This window comes from Lacerta agilis, chromosome 2 (genome assembly GCF_009819535.1).
Source record: "Lacerta agilis isolate rLacAgi1 chromosome 2, rLacAgi1.pri, whole genome shotgun sequence".
In the NCBI taxonomy this organism is placed as follows: domain Eukaryota; kingdom Metazoa; phylum Chordata; class Lepidosauria; order Squamata; family Lacertidae; genus Lacerta; species Lacerta agilis.
In genome coordinates, this window is record NC_046313.1 from 100,289,911 (window position 1) to 100,306,468 (window position 16,558).

Here is a 16,558-nt window from a genome sequence, read left to right on the forward strand (position 1 = left end):
ATCAACACATACTCCTGGCCAAAAAATAATAATAATAAAAGGCAGAGGGAAGCAAAACAGAGAATAAATCATATATAGAATGGAGAAAGACTGATATGTGAGAAAGAACATGCTTTAGTCCAGTGGCAGAACATCTGAATTGAACGCAGAACTTTCTCCCAGCTTTGGTTCCCAGCATTTCCAGTTAGGATTCTATACTACTCTATTCCGCCTTGATCAGGCCACACCTGGAATACTGTGTCCAGTTCTGGGTACCACAATTTAAGAAGGATGTTGACAAGCTGGACCGTGCGCAGAGGAGGGCAACCAAGATGATCAAGGGTCTGGAAACCAAGCCTTATGAGGAATGGTTGAAGGAGCTGGGTAAGTTTAGCCTGGAAAAGAGGAGGAGACTGAGAGGAGGAATTATAGCCATCTTCAAATATCTTAAGGGCTGTCACATGGAAGATGGAGCAAACTTGTTTTCTCCTGCTTTGGAGGGTAGGCCTCGAAACAATGGATTCAAGTTGCAGGAAAGGAGATTCCGACTAAACATCAGGGACAACTTTCTGGCAGTAAGAGCTGCTAGTGGAACAAACTCCCACGAGAGGTGGTGGACTCTCCTTCATGGGAGGTTTTTAAGCAGAGGTTGGGTGGCCGTGTCTCCTGGATGCTTTAGTTGAGATTCCTGCATTGCAGGGGGTTGGACTAAATGACCCTTGGGGGTCCCTTCCAACTCAATGATCCTATGCCTGCAAAAGATGTCCCTGTCTGAAACCCTGGAAAGCCACTTTCAATCAATCAGTGCTGACCATATTGAGCCAATGGACTGACTCGATATATAAGGCAGCTTCGTATATTTCTGAAGTTGATTTGAGCATTTGCTACTGATGCGATGGCCCTTGTTCAGAGCTGAGCTGGGCTTCCTTCTGGGCAACTGCAAGGATGCTTCCTCATTCTAATATAAGCACAACTCGGTTTGTTTAACATTTGCAAGGGCAGCCACACAACCTGTGGGGTTGGGAGGTGTTTGTTTGGCCTGTGACTCAGAGAGAGAAAGAGAGAGAGGCTGGGTTTGGCAATGGATTTCACCTTCTACTTCACTGGATTTGTGGCTTAGTCATAAAGTTGTCCAGCCCCTCCCTTCTCCCTCGCTTTACTCTCTCCACTCTCAGATAACTGTGCTCTCGTTTGGCATCAACTACCAGGGAAGAAAGACACCTGCAGGCGTTTGCCCTGATAGGAGACTCCAGACTGAGAGAACGGAACAGCAAGGACACACAAGAGCAGGTAGAATTCTGGGTGGTTGGGCAAAATATTGTTTGGCACATGGCTCTATGCCAGTTCAAACTTACTGATTTCCCCTCGGTGCTCTCTGCTTTCATCTAAGGGCATTGATCCCCACATGCATGTGATATTTGACAGCATTTTGCTTTTGAGGCAATGTCAGTTCTCCATTTCGATGTCTGATCCGCAGTTGGCTGTTTCTGGCGTGCAACGTATGGTCTCAGGCTGCGGACGCTGAGCAAGGGTTTGCCAACCTTTCAACCGGCCTGTGTTGCTGCGCCATGATTTGCAGCGGAGGGATAACATTTATCTACGTGCTGATAATATGTTCACCTGCTGACTCCTGCCTAACAAGCTGCTATTAAGAGCAGAGTTGCATGGGGCCCCGGTTTGAACTCTATTCCCAGAGGTCTCAAGAGAGTTGCCACATAATCTAAAAAAAAAAAAAAAAACCCTGCCTGCTTCTGTGCCTTTAACAGCAGCTTGGCAAACTTGGTCACCGGCTGATATCCACAGATCAAGCTAACAGCTTAGGAGCCTTTAGGCTACAGCAGTGGTGGACAACCTGTGACCCATGAGCCTAATTTCATGGGACTTTTCCATACAGGTAGCCCTGAGGAGGAAAATTAAGATCATCACCACCTCCCCCCCCCCCCCCCGCAATTGAGATCCTTAAAAGGGAGCAAAGTGGGAACCCAGTGCAGAATGATGTTTTTATCTTAAGAGAGACTTTGAGAGAATGTGTGGAATGGCTTCCGCCTCACCTCCAACAATGGCATGTGCCCCCAAGGGCATTCAGGACAAGATTGCCCATTCCTAGACTCCTGCATTTTTTACAGGTCCAACCTCTGTTGCTGAGGCTTCAGAACTTGTCTTGTCTGAATAAAAGTCCTGTAAAAGTCAAAAGAAGGGATGCGGGTGGCGCTGTGGTCTAAACCACTGAGCCTCTTGGGCTTGCAGATCAGAAGGACAGCGGTTCAAATCCCTGCGACGGGGTGAGCTCCCGTTGCTCTGTCCCAGCTCCTGCCAACCTAGCAGTTCAAAAGCACGCCAAAAGTGCAAGTAGATAAATAGGTACCGCTCCAGCGGGAAGGTAAACGGCGTTTCCGTGTGCTGCTCTGGTTTCGGTGTTCCGTTGCGCCAGAAGCGGCTTAGTCATGCTGCCCACATGACCCGGAAAAACTGTCTACGGACAAACGCCGGCTCCCTCGGCCTGTAAAGCGAGATGGGTGCCGCAACCATCTGCGACTGGACTTAACTGTCAGGGGTCCTTTACCTTTACCTTTTTACCTTTAAAAGCCAAAAGCAAGGAACTCTCCCCTCAGAAGCAGAACAGCTGTGGTACTTTGAGCAAAAGCCAGAAGAGATTTATTTAAGCTTGTGTAACTGTAAATGATAGATGTCCTTTGCTCCATTTCCCCCCTAAACTACTGCGAATAATCTTCATGTTTTGAAGATCGCTTAGTCTCTCAGATGTAAGGATTGCTGCTGTTGAACATTATTAGTGCCTTCCTTTCCCACAGCCTTTCGGTGTCCCTGGGGCAGGGCCAGCCGGCTGGCCTATGAGGCTTAGTGAGGCAATCGCTTCAGGTGGCAAGGCTGGGGACAGCTGGGAGGAGTGGCAAGTCCAGGCCCTGAGGAGAGTGCCACTCGCCACATCCTGCGCTTGGCACCTGCACCTGCCTCCTCCTCTGCTGCCGCCATCCCCAGCACTGACCCCCATCACTGCCAGCTCCTCTCCAGACCCCTTTCTTCTCCTCTGACACCGTCAGCACGCCAGGACTTCCCCAGGTTACCTCCAGTCGCCACAGGTCACAGTGGATAAGGAGGTGGAAGGGCGGGGGGGCGGGGACACCTTTTGCAGTTTTGCCTCAAGCAGCAAAATGCCATGGGCTGGGCTGGCCCTGGGGCTTCTGCTTAATTTCTTAGCTACAGAACAACCTTATTATCAATGAGGAGGAGGCTGTAGCTTTTCTGGGCTATAGTTGAGTTGCTCCTCAAGTGAAAATTCCTGTTCTCCCCACACCCACACCCCACTTCCTCAGTACAGCTAACCCTCTGTGAATGCATTTGCATATAACAGGTTGTTAAAAAATGGTGTGTGTGTGTGTTTATGGGATCTGTAAGCCACTCCTTTTTTCCTGTTACTGTAAAGCATTGCATTATTAGAAAACATTCCCTTTGCTGAAGCAGGCATATCCCTCGCGTTCTACTAAATACATCTGTATCACTCTAGAAGGACAATAACTGCAGCAGCCCAGGAGGGTTGTCTTTTTACTGAATTATTTCATAATGAACAATGAGTGTTAAATCCATTCCACTGTGAAAAGGTCCCTCTGCCATGGGAGAAGCCCTAGGACCCAGCGGAACAGAGCCATGCTGTACACACAACCCCACTGGTGTTTGCAGCGCAGCTAAGACTGTTGCCATTACTCCCTGTGGCGGACAGAGGCTCTTAAGCCTTTGACAAAGCGATGAGAAATCAACAGACAAGGCGTTTGCCAGGTAGCATGGTGACCCAGTGCTACAAGAAGATATATGCAAAGCTTACTCCGTATCATATATTCCATAATACAGCTGCAATAGGAAGGAAGCCTCTAAAGGAGCATCATGTCTCACGCTGCCTCATGTTGAGTCGGACCATTGATCCATCTGGCCAAATATTGTCTTCCCCAGCCCTGCGTCTTCCAGATGTTTCCCACTACAATTCTCATAATCCCCCACATCGTTGGCTATGCTGACTGGGACAGATGGAAGCTGTAATCCGACAACCTCTAGTAAGCAACCATGTTGGGGTGGGCTGGTCTATTCTGACTGCCCCCAAGGACATCATAAGAGACCTGCTAGATTGGGGCAAACAGTCCAACATCCTGTGGCCAGCCAGATTCTTACGGGAAGCTCCCAACTATAGCTTGGGTGCAAAAGCTCTCTGCTGCTGTTGTTCACCAGGAACATGGTTTCAGAAGATCCCGGGGGGGAGGGGTAATGTGCAGACATTGTGATGACTAGGAGGCATAGCCTTATCTTCTGCGAATTTGTCTGATTCTTCTTCAAAACTGTTTGAATTGTTGCCCGTCACCACCTTCTGTAGCAGAAAATTCCACAGTGTGACTCTGCATTGCACGAAGAGGTATCCCCCTTGTCTGCTCTGAATCTTCCAGCATTCCACTTCGCTGGGTCTTTCCCATCAACATGGTACTTAAGCATTTAGCTGCAGGTGAACTTGGATTTAAACCACGGGATCCGGACATTTCCCCCCTTCCTTTATTACTCATTTGGGGTTTAGCTTTGCTAAGTTGGTATGGCCATTCCTTGGCTCCACTGTTCTGCAAGCACCTCTCCTAATTAATGGCTGTTCAACCGGCTTCAAAGAGATTCCAAGATAGCTGTCCCTAGTCTGAAGAGCCCTGTTAGCTTAATTGACTGCCCTTGGGCTTTGGCTGAGGGGAACCACAACTGATGTGAAAGCCAAGGGCATCCCATTAAAATCCTGGTGGAGGTTGGATTTCTGTAGGAAATTGGCTTACGTCTTGCATCCTGAAAAAATTAAATCTCCAATTTAAACTGGGCGCTTCAAATAAGTAACTGTTAGTGGATGGCACTTGCACCATCCAATCCCTCATACTATTTTTAATAATAATAATAATAATAATAATAATAATAATAATAATAATAATAATATCAATGGAGTTTAAAATAAAGGAAAACTTTTCTTTTTGTTTTGGGGGCCTGCTCTCTATATGGACCATGTATATGCTGTGTCTGTGATGGAGGAAAGACTGTCAGCTTAACAGACCAGCAGATGAAGAACATAAATCTTTCCTCATTGTGAGTTGCTCCAGCTCCTTGGCCATTTTGATTGCTATGTATGGAAACGTTTCTATCCCTTTGTTAGGTGAGGCAACCAGGACTCCAAAACCGGCTCTGCCACACATTTGTATATTGGCATTATGATATTGGTATCTTTACTTGCAATAATGTTCCCTAAAATGGAATTTGTCCTTTTCACAGCAGCTAGTATCTAAATACCCTTAGATTCCGACAGTGCGATGCAGGTTTAGGTGCCTGTCACTTATTCGTGCCTCTTATCTCTGTTTGTATCTGTTCCAAATAACTAGGCAGCTGCGATGTGATGCCTAAGAAAAATGATTTGTGCGCCGGGAAATACCAGCTTTGAATCGTGTCTCATCCATGAATCTCCTAGATGGTTTTAGGCAAGGCAGGAGAGACACAACTCCTAAGATATAGTCCAAGGCAGGGGTGTGGAACCTGTGGTCCTTCGGAGGCTGTTGGACTACAACTCCCATCAGCCCCAGCTGTCATTGCTGATGTACAACGATAATGGCAGTTGTAGTCTCACCACATGTGAAGCACCACGGTTCTCCACCTCTGCTCTAAGCATATGTTATGTAGTGGGGTCTCCTAACACCTCTCACCACCCTTAACAAACGACAGTTCCAAGGTTATTTGGGGGAAGCCATGACTGTCTAAAGCTGCATGAAGTTGCTTTAGCTAAATAGTGCAGATGGAGCATAAATAAAGTTATTTGACTGAATGCTGTTAAATTAAATCACCATTATTCGCTAGTTCCTAACATCCCAGCATCCTTGTTTGGACAAGGTAAGTGTCAGTAAGGCTGCATTTAATTTTGGCCCCAGTTCCTTGAGTGCCTGTTTACCAAAGATAACCGTGAATTTGTCGTAATTCAGCCGGACATCCTGGGGAACAACTCACTGAACTGTACTCTCGGGAGATTGTTATCAGCTCCCTGAGTGGCAGGGCCCCCGGACTGGACAAAGGAAAAGGTGTGCGTGTGGGGAAAGTGCCTGCAACAGAGCCAAGAGCTGATAATGCTATCAGGGGTCACCTGCCTTCCAGAAGCAACATAGAAAGAAAAAACAATTAGCGTTCCTTCCTTAAAGCCTCATGCAGACTGGTGGTGTTCTTTCTTCTGGAATCCCCCGCCCCACCTGTCTAGTGCAGTCGTCCCTAATTGGGGGTCCGTGGACCCCGGGGGATTCTGCGTAACCCACCCAGGAGATCCGTTGTACCACTCGGATAGCAAAATCTACCCCAGAGATATCAAATTTTTCAAAAGGTAAGGGATCCATGGGTTGGCATTTGAAGAACAGGGGGTCTGCAGTACTTAGCTATTTGGGAGCCACTGGTCTAGTTGACTGGTCTATGCTTAAACCTGGAGCATTCTGGAATCCCAGTTTGGACCAAGTAATGAATATTGCACTCTGGTTGTTGCTTGGGTTATTGGTAAGTCGACTGAGTGTTGTTAGAAGCTCTAGTTCTCAGTTGTGTGATATATTAAAATAGTTACAGTCCGTTGGTATTAATTTGTGGGGGGTTAAAGCTATCGGCTTCCAGCACATATAAAAACATCATAAAATGTCAAGCAAAGGCTGCGTTCTGCCTCCACTGTTATAGGCAGTATTCCTTTGGATACCAGGTTGCTGGGAATCGCGAGTGAGGGGGAAGCTGTTGCGCTCAGGTCTGATTTAGGGCTTCTCATAGACATTTGGTTGGCCACTGTAAGTACAGGGTGCTGGAACAGATGGGCCAGCGGCCTGATTTAGCCGACCTTTTCTTACATTCTTATTAGTAAGTAGCAGCAGCAGCACCTGTTCTTGGTGGAAGCCCGAGAACACCTCTAACTCTCTCTTACAGCAGGAAGGAACCAAATATATGTTGGTAAAGGGACACATGGCATGGTAATTTGCCGCTTGGCACGATTTGGTGAGGATGGAAGGTGTCAATATTGGAAACAGGGAATTGGTGGCCCTCCAGATGTTGCTGGACTCCAACTCCCACCAGCCCCAGCCAGCATGGCAAATGCCCAGGGGTGATGAAAGCAGCAGTCGCAATCCAACAATGTTCAGAGTGCCACAGGCTTCCCATCCCATAATGGCAACAAAGGGTTGTGGGGAAATAAATGGCTGCTAGGTAGAAATTAAGTGTTGTCTTCCAAATTAATTCCATGGGATACTTAGTTCTTGTATCTAAGATCCTGAAATCCTCTTTCTAGAGCAGGAGTGGGGAAACTATTACAGGCTGAGGGCCATATCTGCATCCGGGCAGCCTACTAAGGGCCACATGCCAGGGGCAGACAGAACCAGAGGCACACGTGCGTGAAGCAGGGAGTGTAAATTTTACCTAGTTTCTGCACACACAACACAAACACATCCTTCTCTAATTTATTTTTATTTAAAAGCATTTATTAACGGCGTTAGCATTTAACAAGTCCCTATGCTCCCTATTAGGGACGCGGGTGGCGCTGTGGTCTAAACCACTGAGCCTAGGGCATGCCGATCGGAAGGTCGGAGGTTCGAATCCCTGTGACGGGGTGAGCTCCCGTTGCTCAGTCCCAGCTCCTGCCAACCTAGCAGTTCGAAAGCATGTCGAAGTACAAGTAGATAAATAGGTACCACTCCAGCGGTAAGGTAAACAGTGTTCCTGTGTGTGGCTCTGGTTTTGCCAGAAGCGGCTTAGTCATGCTAGCCACATGACCCAGAAAAACTGTCTGCGGACAAACGCCGGCTCCCTCGACCAGTAAAGCGAGATGAGTGCTGCAACCCCAGAGTCGTTCGCAACTGGACTTAACTGTCAGGGGTCCTTTACCTTTACCTTTTTATGCTCCCTATTATTGAACAGAGTTCTAATAACTCTAATAACAGAGCTCAGGGATGCATTCCAGCCAGGCCAAAGGACTCAAGGGGGATCTGAAGCAGTGCTGGTGAGAGGCGTGGTTGAAAAAGGGGTGTGGCCAAGAAGGGTGTGTGTGTCCTGGGGAATGTTCTGAGAGTCAGTCAAAGTCTTAAGGAGGACCACATTTGACCCCTGGTCCCGAGGTCCCCCACCCATGTAATCAAGAATCAGGTTTTTATCTTTTAAAAGGAAGACAGAGAAGTACAAGCAAAACCTGTTTCTGCAGAGCAAAAAAAGGGTGGACGCTTCAAGGAATGATGTCTCTGTCAAATTACCTTCTTTAAACGCTAAAAATAAGAGGAAAAGATTAGCTCCAGCTCATCTTTATGCAGTGTTTCTTTTGCTTAATGGGAAGTGGATAGTAGAGAATCCATCCTGTTTCAGCCTGTCATTCCAACAATGGAGGAACCTGAGCACAGGATAATTTTCCTATTCATTCCTATTAATAGGTAGCTGTTTTTGAAGCCAGCAGCCGACATTGCATTTTTAATCTCCATCCTGAGCACAACAGCTATAATAGTTTTCAAGCAAACATATATTTTCCTATTCAGCAAAAAGGCAGCGAGCCAAACATTCATCCCCGGGAAATGTACATAGTTGCATTGGCTTGCATATTAGAGATATGGCCCATTAATTTTATTTCAGGATGTACATAATTGGAATAAGATGAATTGATATTTGCATTTAGGTATGTGCTTATCCGTTGTGTGTATATATATTAAGATATATCTTGGGGCATAATTCTGTTATTCCAAATCAGGCATGCTCAAGACTCTGGGAAAGGAGCACACTAATATGACTAAAACTCATTTGCACGCCATGAGATAAATTAAGTAAAAAAACTGAAAGCACCATTAAAAAAAAACCAGAGTAAAGCATAATGCAATGCTCTGTGTGTGTTTCCTTTTTGAGTTTAAGGTAGTTCTGCTGTGCTTCTACACTACAGCTGAAATCCTATCATGTGCACATTTACCTGGAAGTAAGCCGCATCCAACAGTCTATGTGCATTTTTACTTCTGAATAAAAACGCATGGGCTTGTACTATAGTGTGTTCAGCAAGGGTGGAGCTGTGTGTCAATTTCAGTTTCTCATTTTCCTAATGTTAAGTTCAAGATTTCAAGATTTCAACATTAAAAAAAAAAAAATTAAGTCCTCGTGAAAATTCATCCACGTTTTCGTGTGAATTTTTCCTACTATACACATTTGTGTGTGCACTTTTGCTTCATATAATGCGTTCCTGCAAAACAATTTCCCCTAATACAACGTGGGGTTTTTTATGTTATCTTTGCTAATATAAGGTTTTCAGCAGGCATCTAGTGAGAGCACCTGCCTAATGTTAGTAGGCAGAGAGATTCATAGCACACTAAAAGACACAAATGCAGAATGAACATTATGTAGCACTTGTAAAAGTGCAAGTTCCACAGTTGAAAGTGGTCAAACTGGTCCCAAGCCATGAAGAACTTGGTATGTAAGAATGTAAGTTCCAACAAATTCCTCCATTGCCTCGCTGACATTTTCATTTCCCAGAAGGTGGAAGAAGCAACAAGGGGATCATCAACTTGGGTCTGGTCCTCACCAACAGCTATGTTCAAATATATAAAAGGATGTCATATAGAGGAGGGTGAAAGGTTGTTTTCTGCTGCTCCAGAGAAGCGGACATGGGGCAATGGATTCAAACTACAAGAAAGAAGATTCCACCTAAACATTAGGAAGAACTTCCTGACAGTGAGAGCTGTTCGGCAGTGGAATTTGCTACCAAGGAGTGTGGTGGAGTCTCCTTTTTTGGAGGTCTTTAAGCAGAGGCTTGACAACCATCTGTCAGGAATGCTTTGATGGTGTTTCCTGCTTGGCAGGGAGTTGGACTGGATGGCCCTTGTGGTCTCTTCCAACTCTATGATTGTATGATTCTAACAGGGAGGAACTCATTGACAAAACAGAAGCACTGGGAAACTTGGGAGGAAGTGATCATGTCCCCCTGGGTTTCATTGTACAGAAGCAAGGGAAAGCTGTATGTAGTTAGACCTGCGCTATTGAATTTATGAAGGCTAATTACAAAACATTTAGGGAACTACTGGGGGAGATCCCACAGTCAGAAATAGTCAATAAGAAGGGAGTCCAAGATGGATGGGAGTTTCTTAAAGGTGAAATACTGAAGGCACAAATCCAGACAATTTATTCAAGAAAGGAAAGTGGAAGGCACCTAAAGAAACCAATATGGTTGCATAAGGAGATTACAGATCAGCTGTGATTTAAGAACGGCGTGTATAAGAAATGGAAGAAAGGGGAAATCATGAAGAAGGAATATACACCAGTAGCCAAACAGTTGCAGGATGAACGTCAGGCAAGGCAGAGCTCAGAGTGAGCTCAGGCTTGCCAGAGAGGTTAAAATTATTTTTAAGAAAGGTTTCTTCAGCTACTTTCGAAGCAAGAGGAAGAACAAGCAAGTGGAAGGTCCTCTGTGTGGAAAAGATGGAGAAATGCTATCGGGTGACAGAGAGGAGGCGGAACTGCTCAGCACCTAATTTGCTTCTGTCTTCACCCAAAAGGAAAATAGTGCCCAACCTGGTGATGACAGAATAAATGGTGTAAGGAGGGAGGTATAGCCCAAGATAGGAAAAGAATGAATTCAGATCTCCAGGGCCTGGTGACCTGCCTGTACCCAAGGGTACTAAAGGAGCTTGTGGATGTAATCTCAGAGCCTCTGTCTATAATCTTTGAGAAATCTTGGAGGACAGGTGAGGTTCTTGAAGATTAGAGGCGGGAAAATGTTATCCCCATCTTCAAAAAGGGCTGTGGGAGATCCAGGTAGCTACCAACCGCTGAGCTTGACAGAAACACCAGGAAAGGTTGTAGAACAGATAATTAAACAGTCGGTCTGTAACCACTTGGAAAAGGGGTGCAGTTGCCAGGCAGAGATATATGAGGCAAGGTGTAAACTTGTGGAATTCCTTCCCTCAGGAAGCTTGGCTGACTCCCTTGTTTTTTTGCCTTCAGGGGAGCACTGGCGACATTACCCTGTCACCAGGCTTTTGACTTGTTATAATTACTGCTTTCCCACTGCTCTTGTGCAATGCATAGTTTTAAACGTCTGCCTTTAATCACTAACTATTTATCATCCTATCTTACTGCACAAATAGTTTTAAATTGTTCTGACCTGCCTCGGAGCCACCTGGCTGTCAAAAGGCAGGACAGACATTTCAAAAATGAAAGGATAAACAACAACAACAAAAAACAATAAAGGTATGTCTGAGTTATACCATTTCAGACTGCAGTTTCACATAGTTCGTGTTTCATATACCTCCACCTCCCCCTAAACTCCTCCTCAAGGAAAATTAACGCCTGCTTTTAAAAATTTTACGTGTGTCTGTGTGAGAGGGGGGGGGGGAATCAGTGCTGTGTTTCTAGAAAAAGAGATGCCAGAACTCACCATGAACAGATTCCTTGTTTTCTTCGTATGGCAATGGCGCCCACCTGAGAGGTGCCAGAACTGAGTTTCGGCGAGTTCTGGTTGGGGGGGGGGGAGCCCTGTATATAATGGAGAACCATTCAGGCCTGCAGGTTGCCAAATTACACTTATGCATCACTAAACAAGAAGATGCAAGTTTGCAGAGAATTAGCATGTGCCGATTTCTATGTAGAGGTGCACTTTTAGAAATAATTACTATAATTTAAATAGAAGTGAAACTCATCCTGCCATAGCTGGGAAGACTGTGACCAGGAGACCCTCTTTGCCTGCTCAGTCTGCTGCTCAGGTTGTCGCTGTCGACTGACAACTTCACGACGATGCACGTCTCCCCCGTTAGGTTCCTTTATCTTTATGCAACCAGATTTGGAACACTTGAGTGCAGTTCCGGCTGCCTCACCTCAAAAAGGATATTGCAGAGTTCAAAGGGGCTCAGGAAAGGACACAAAAAAAGATTGAAGGGATGGAGTGGCTCCCCTATGAAGAAAGGTTGTGGTGTTTAGGACTAGTTGGGGGGGGGAACGGGAGCGAGAGGCTACATGATAGACGTTTATAAAGTTATGCATGGCATAGAGAAAGTGGACTGAGAAAAGTTTTTCTCCCTCTCTCCTTGGATGGAAAGAGGTTGGATAGCCAGAATGGCTGATCAAGTTGATGGACTATGTCGAAATGGCAAAATTAACTGAGAAGCTCAGGAACCAAGAAGAAAGACAAGAATTTTTATTTTATTTTTAAAGAAGAATGGGAAATGTTTATAATGTATATACAAAATTATTTTAAACAGGTTGAAACATTAGCAGGATTTTAAATGCACTTGTAATGTAATAGAAATTACAGATAACTTAGGAAGATGGAAATTTTGGCGAAGTATCGATACACAGATGAAAACAGAAGTAAGAGGACCCATTGATGGGATGGGGGGAAGTCAGGAGATTCACAGCAATCTCGATACGTGAATGTGCAAGACATTTGGATGTAACTTTATCACTTTTTTCTTCGTTTCTTTCTCTTTTCTTTGTTTTTGAAAATAAATAAAAAAATATGAAAGAAGTTGGATAGCCATCTGCCATGGATGATTTAGTCGAGATTCCCTCTGCGATTCTATGATTCATAACACTAGAAGCCATTGACATCCAATGAAGCTGTGTTGGAGGTTTCAAGGCACCGCACATAGTTCAGCTATGGAAATCGCTCCCCTAGTGATGGCTGCCGACTTGGATGGCTTTAAAAAAGAGGGCTAGAGAAATTCATGGAGGATGAGATCATCAGTGGCCATGGTTTGCCTCCACTGTTGGATTTTGATCGGGGCAGTGGGTGGAGTGTGCACCACTCCTCTGATCCAATGTGCAGCCCCTCAAAGCTACATTTTAATTTCCACGGTGGTGCGGAGACCAGTCGCAGGTCTCCAGCATCATGTTTGATTTGGCCCCAAGCCATGGACTTTGGCTCTTTGCACACTCCTAAGCAGGAAGCAAGGAAACAGAGAGACTCTTCCACCCGTTGTGTGAATGCCAAACCCAAGCGTTCCATGACAACAGGGCAGCTCCTTTAACGTCACCTTTCAGTGCTTTGTTTGTTCAAGGGATTTGCATGGGGTATGAACTGAATATACCTGCATAGGGAATTCTTTTTTCCCCAAAGCTGAATTCTGTCTTAGGTAGAACTGGAAACTGTAATCAGGGTCTGACTTCTACGGTATTAAACTATTTTCTTAATTTTTTTAAAAAAATGCTAATAAATCAAATAATAAATGTGTATCAGTATCCTGTCTGCGATGTACATTTAAAGCAGTACCATGCCACCTCAAACACACATGGATTCCCCCAAACAACCCTGGGTGCTCTGCAGATGTTTTGGAGTGTAGTTCTGCCGTCTCTTGACCATTGGCCATGATGCTTCGGGCTAATGGGATGTTGTGGTCCAAAACATCAGCGCAGCGCCAGATTGGGAAAGGCTGGTTTTTGCCTGTTAGTCTCTGCAACACTCAGCTCGCATGGCATGGATGCAATGCCGGCCACCTGGCTGTGTGGGAAAAGCGTTGTACTACTGTTTGCACCTTTGCAGAAGAATATGGGGCAGCTACAGAGATACCATTAGGACCAAAATAACGGGTGCAATTGTGGGGCCCCACACCACCAGAGGGCAGGTTACCCCCCAAACTATTACCCCCGAAACTACCGCCTCCCCACCAGCAAGATTCACGCATAAGAGCACTCTCCCTCCCTGTGGTTTCCAGAAACTGGTATTCACAACCATTGCTGCCTCCAAGTAGAGGGCCTTCTCGGTAGTGGCTCCCACCCTGTGGAACGCCCTCCCATCAGCTGTCAAGGAAATAAACAACCATCTGACTTTTAGAAGACATCTGAAGGCAACCCTGTTTAGGGAAGTTTTTAATGTTTGATGCTTTATCGTGTTTTTAATATTCAGTTGGGAGCTGCCCAGAGTGGCTGGGGAAACCCAGCCAGATGGACAGGGTATAAATAAGTTGTTGTTGTTGTTGTTGTTGTTCGGAGGCAGAGCATAGGTGTCATGGCTAGTAGCGGTTGATTGCTTTATCCTTGCCTAATCCTCTTTTGAAGCAGTCCAAGTAGGTGGCTATCCCTGCCTCCTGCAGGAGGGAGTTCCATAGATTAACTACCCTCTGCGTAAAGGATGTGTCCTGAATCTTTCGCCATCATTAGATGTCTATGAGTTCTGGTGCTATGAAAGAAGGAGAAAAACTTTTACAGGCAGCGACCATTTCAGGCACATCTGATGGGTGCGCAGCCGTGCTCATGCACGTTGCGCCAAACCCGGAAGTGACCCAACAATGTCACAAAAAGGGGTGGGGCAGGGCTGGAACGGGGCGTTTGCAGTCTTTTTCAGTGGCATTTCAAAGATATTTCACATAACCGCGTGGTGCCTTGGAACGTAGCTGGGAGCTGCCTGTGCTTTCATTATGAGGTGGCCAAAGATTGCTCAGCCACCTCCCCTCTCCCTCTTCTCCTCCCCCCCTTGCTGACTATAAAATTGTTTGTGGGAGATTGTGGGGCGAGTGAAGCTGAGAAAACAGTCGCATCTGTAAGACCACCTCCTGAGTTTCTGATAGAGGTGAGCTTTCTTGAATTGAGGTCTTCCGGATTCTCAGCTTAGCCGTGACAACACTGTGCTAAGCCCGTTGGCAACGGACGGGACAAAGACGGGTCTCGCTGTGCGAGTGGGAAACCACATTACCGTTTGCGCCTTTGCAAGAGAAAGAGGGCAGTGGTGTGGTTTAGTGCTGGGGAGGTGAAATATACTCGGAGTCAAGTGTGAATTTCATGCTCTTTATTCAGCTCATAGTAGTGAGGAATGCAGTTCCCCCAAAACGTCTGCTTTATATACACTATTTACACAATGGGCCCCACGTGATTGGCTAATTCAGGGATACTCCTGTATGCCAATCAGAGTGCAGATTCACTTCCACCTGGAGCTGGATTGGGTGGCTCCTGCGGACCAATCAGACCGCTGCATTCTGGATCCTATTGTTCTAGGACCAATTAGACTGCTGCATTCTGAATCCTATTGTTCTAGGACCAATCAGACTGCTGCATTTTGGATCCTATTCAACTCAGTACATAACAGGAGGATTAAGTGCTATTTGGGCCCTGTAGAGAAAAATAGAATCTGGGTTAGGTCGATCTTTGGCGTGATCCAGCAGGCCTCTTCTACTGTTCTTGGGAGGAACACAAAAGAGGTTTAAAGACTCTCTCAAGGCAAAGCTTTAAAACTGTAGTATAAGCACTGACAACTGGGAAACACTGGCCTGTGAGTGCTCCAATTGGAGAACTCCGGACAAAAGGGAGAAACGTGCTAAGAGGATGGCTTATGTCCCCACTGTGGAAGGATGTGTGAATCCAGAATTGGCCTCCACAGTCACTTACGGACTCACAGTTAAAACCATGTTCATGGAAGACAATCTCACTCGGCTACGAGTGATCGAAGAAGAAGAAGAGGAGGAGGAGGAGGAGGAGGAAGGGAGGAACACACAGCTTTCAAGAGGAAAGGGAGGAAGATCAGACAGATTACAAAGCAGCAAGGCAATGCAGGATACCCTTTCTGTTGCATTTTAAAGATGGATTAATTAGAATCGAGTTTCAAAATCATATTTAGAAAATAATAATTAAGGACAGCCAAGTGTTCCTGTTTTGGAATGGTATGATAGCAGAGGAAGGCTCTGCTTCTGGAGATGGCAGGAGTGGGGAATGTATTTCACAACAAATGTTGAATGTATTTTAATCTTTTTAATCTTTATAATGGGAGGTGCCATTAGCTAAAGTGGTACCTCAGGTTAAGAACTTAATTCGTTCTGGAGGTCCATTCTTAACCTGAAATTGTTCTTAACCTGAGGTACCACTTTAGCTAATGGGGCCTCCCGCTGCCGCTGCCACCACCGCTGCCTCTCATCCTGAAGCAAAGTTCTTGACCCGAGGAACTATTTCTGGGTTAGCAGAGTCTGAAACCTGAAGCATCTGTAACCAGAAGCGTCTGTAACCAGAGGTACATTTATATACCTACAGAGAGAGGAATTTAGCCCTCGGCTGTTTTGCATTTAATAAGGCGTTTAAATAAATCAATAAATGAGAAACCATGGGATTATGTGCAATCTGAATTATTTAAATGAATAATAAATATATAACACACACACCACACCCAGCGTGACCACGTTATTTCGCAACCTGAGACAGAAAATCCCACAAGTGTCACTCCTTGGGAGTAAAAGTATAGCAATAATAAATTAAAAATAAGAAACCTTTTGCTGTCCCTTTCATGACCCCTCAAAACTGGCTGCCTGAGGCAGTCACCTTTGTCTAATGGTAGGGACGGTGCTGTGACCAGAGATCCGGCTTGCTAGGCATCCTGTTTTGAGAAGTACGGCACTGAAGAGACAAAGGGCCAACAAGGTGTGGTGGTTAGAATGTCAGACTAGGATTCAGGAGACCCCGGGTTTGAATCCCTGCTCAGCCATGAAGTAACCTGGGACTAGTCACTCATTCTCAGCTTATTGTATCATACTGGATTGTTGTGTAGATTACAGTGGAATAGATAATTATAGCTGTCACCTTGAGCTTCTAAGAGAAAGGGTGGGAAATCAAT

The 16,558-nt window shown here is 45.6% G+C and overlaps 1 protein-coding gene across 1 annotated transcript in view; it reads left to right on the top strand.

The window, feature by feature from the left end:
* The first annotated feature begins 1,241 nt into the window (after window positions 1–1,241).
* Window positions 1,242–16,558, top strand: part of FAM3D (FAM3 metabolism regulating signaling molecule D) — a 32,295-nt gene continuing 16,978 nt past the window's right edge. Inside the window, exons 1-2 of the mRNA XM_033141330.1 lie at window positions 1,242–1,269; window positions 5,680–5,683. The gene's annotated coding sequence lies outside the window, so the exon portion shown is untranslated. The remainder of the gene's footprint in view (window positions 1,270–5,679; window positions 5,684–16,558) is intronic.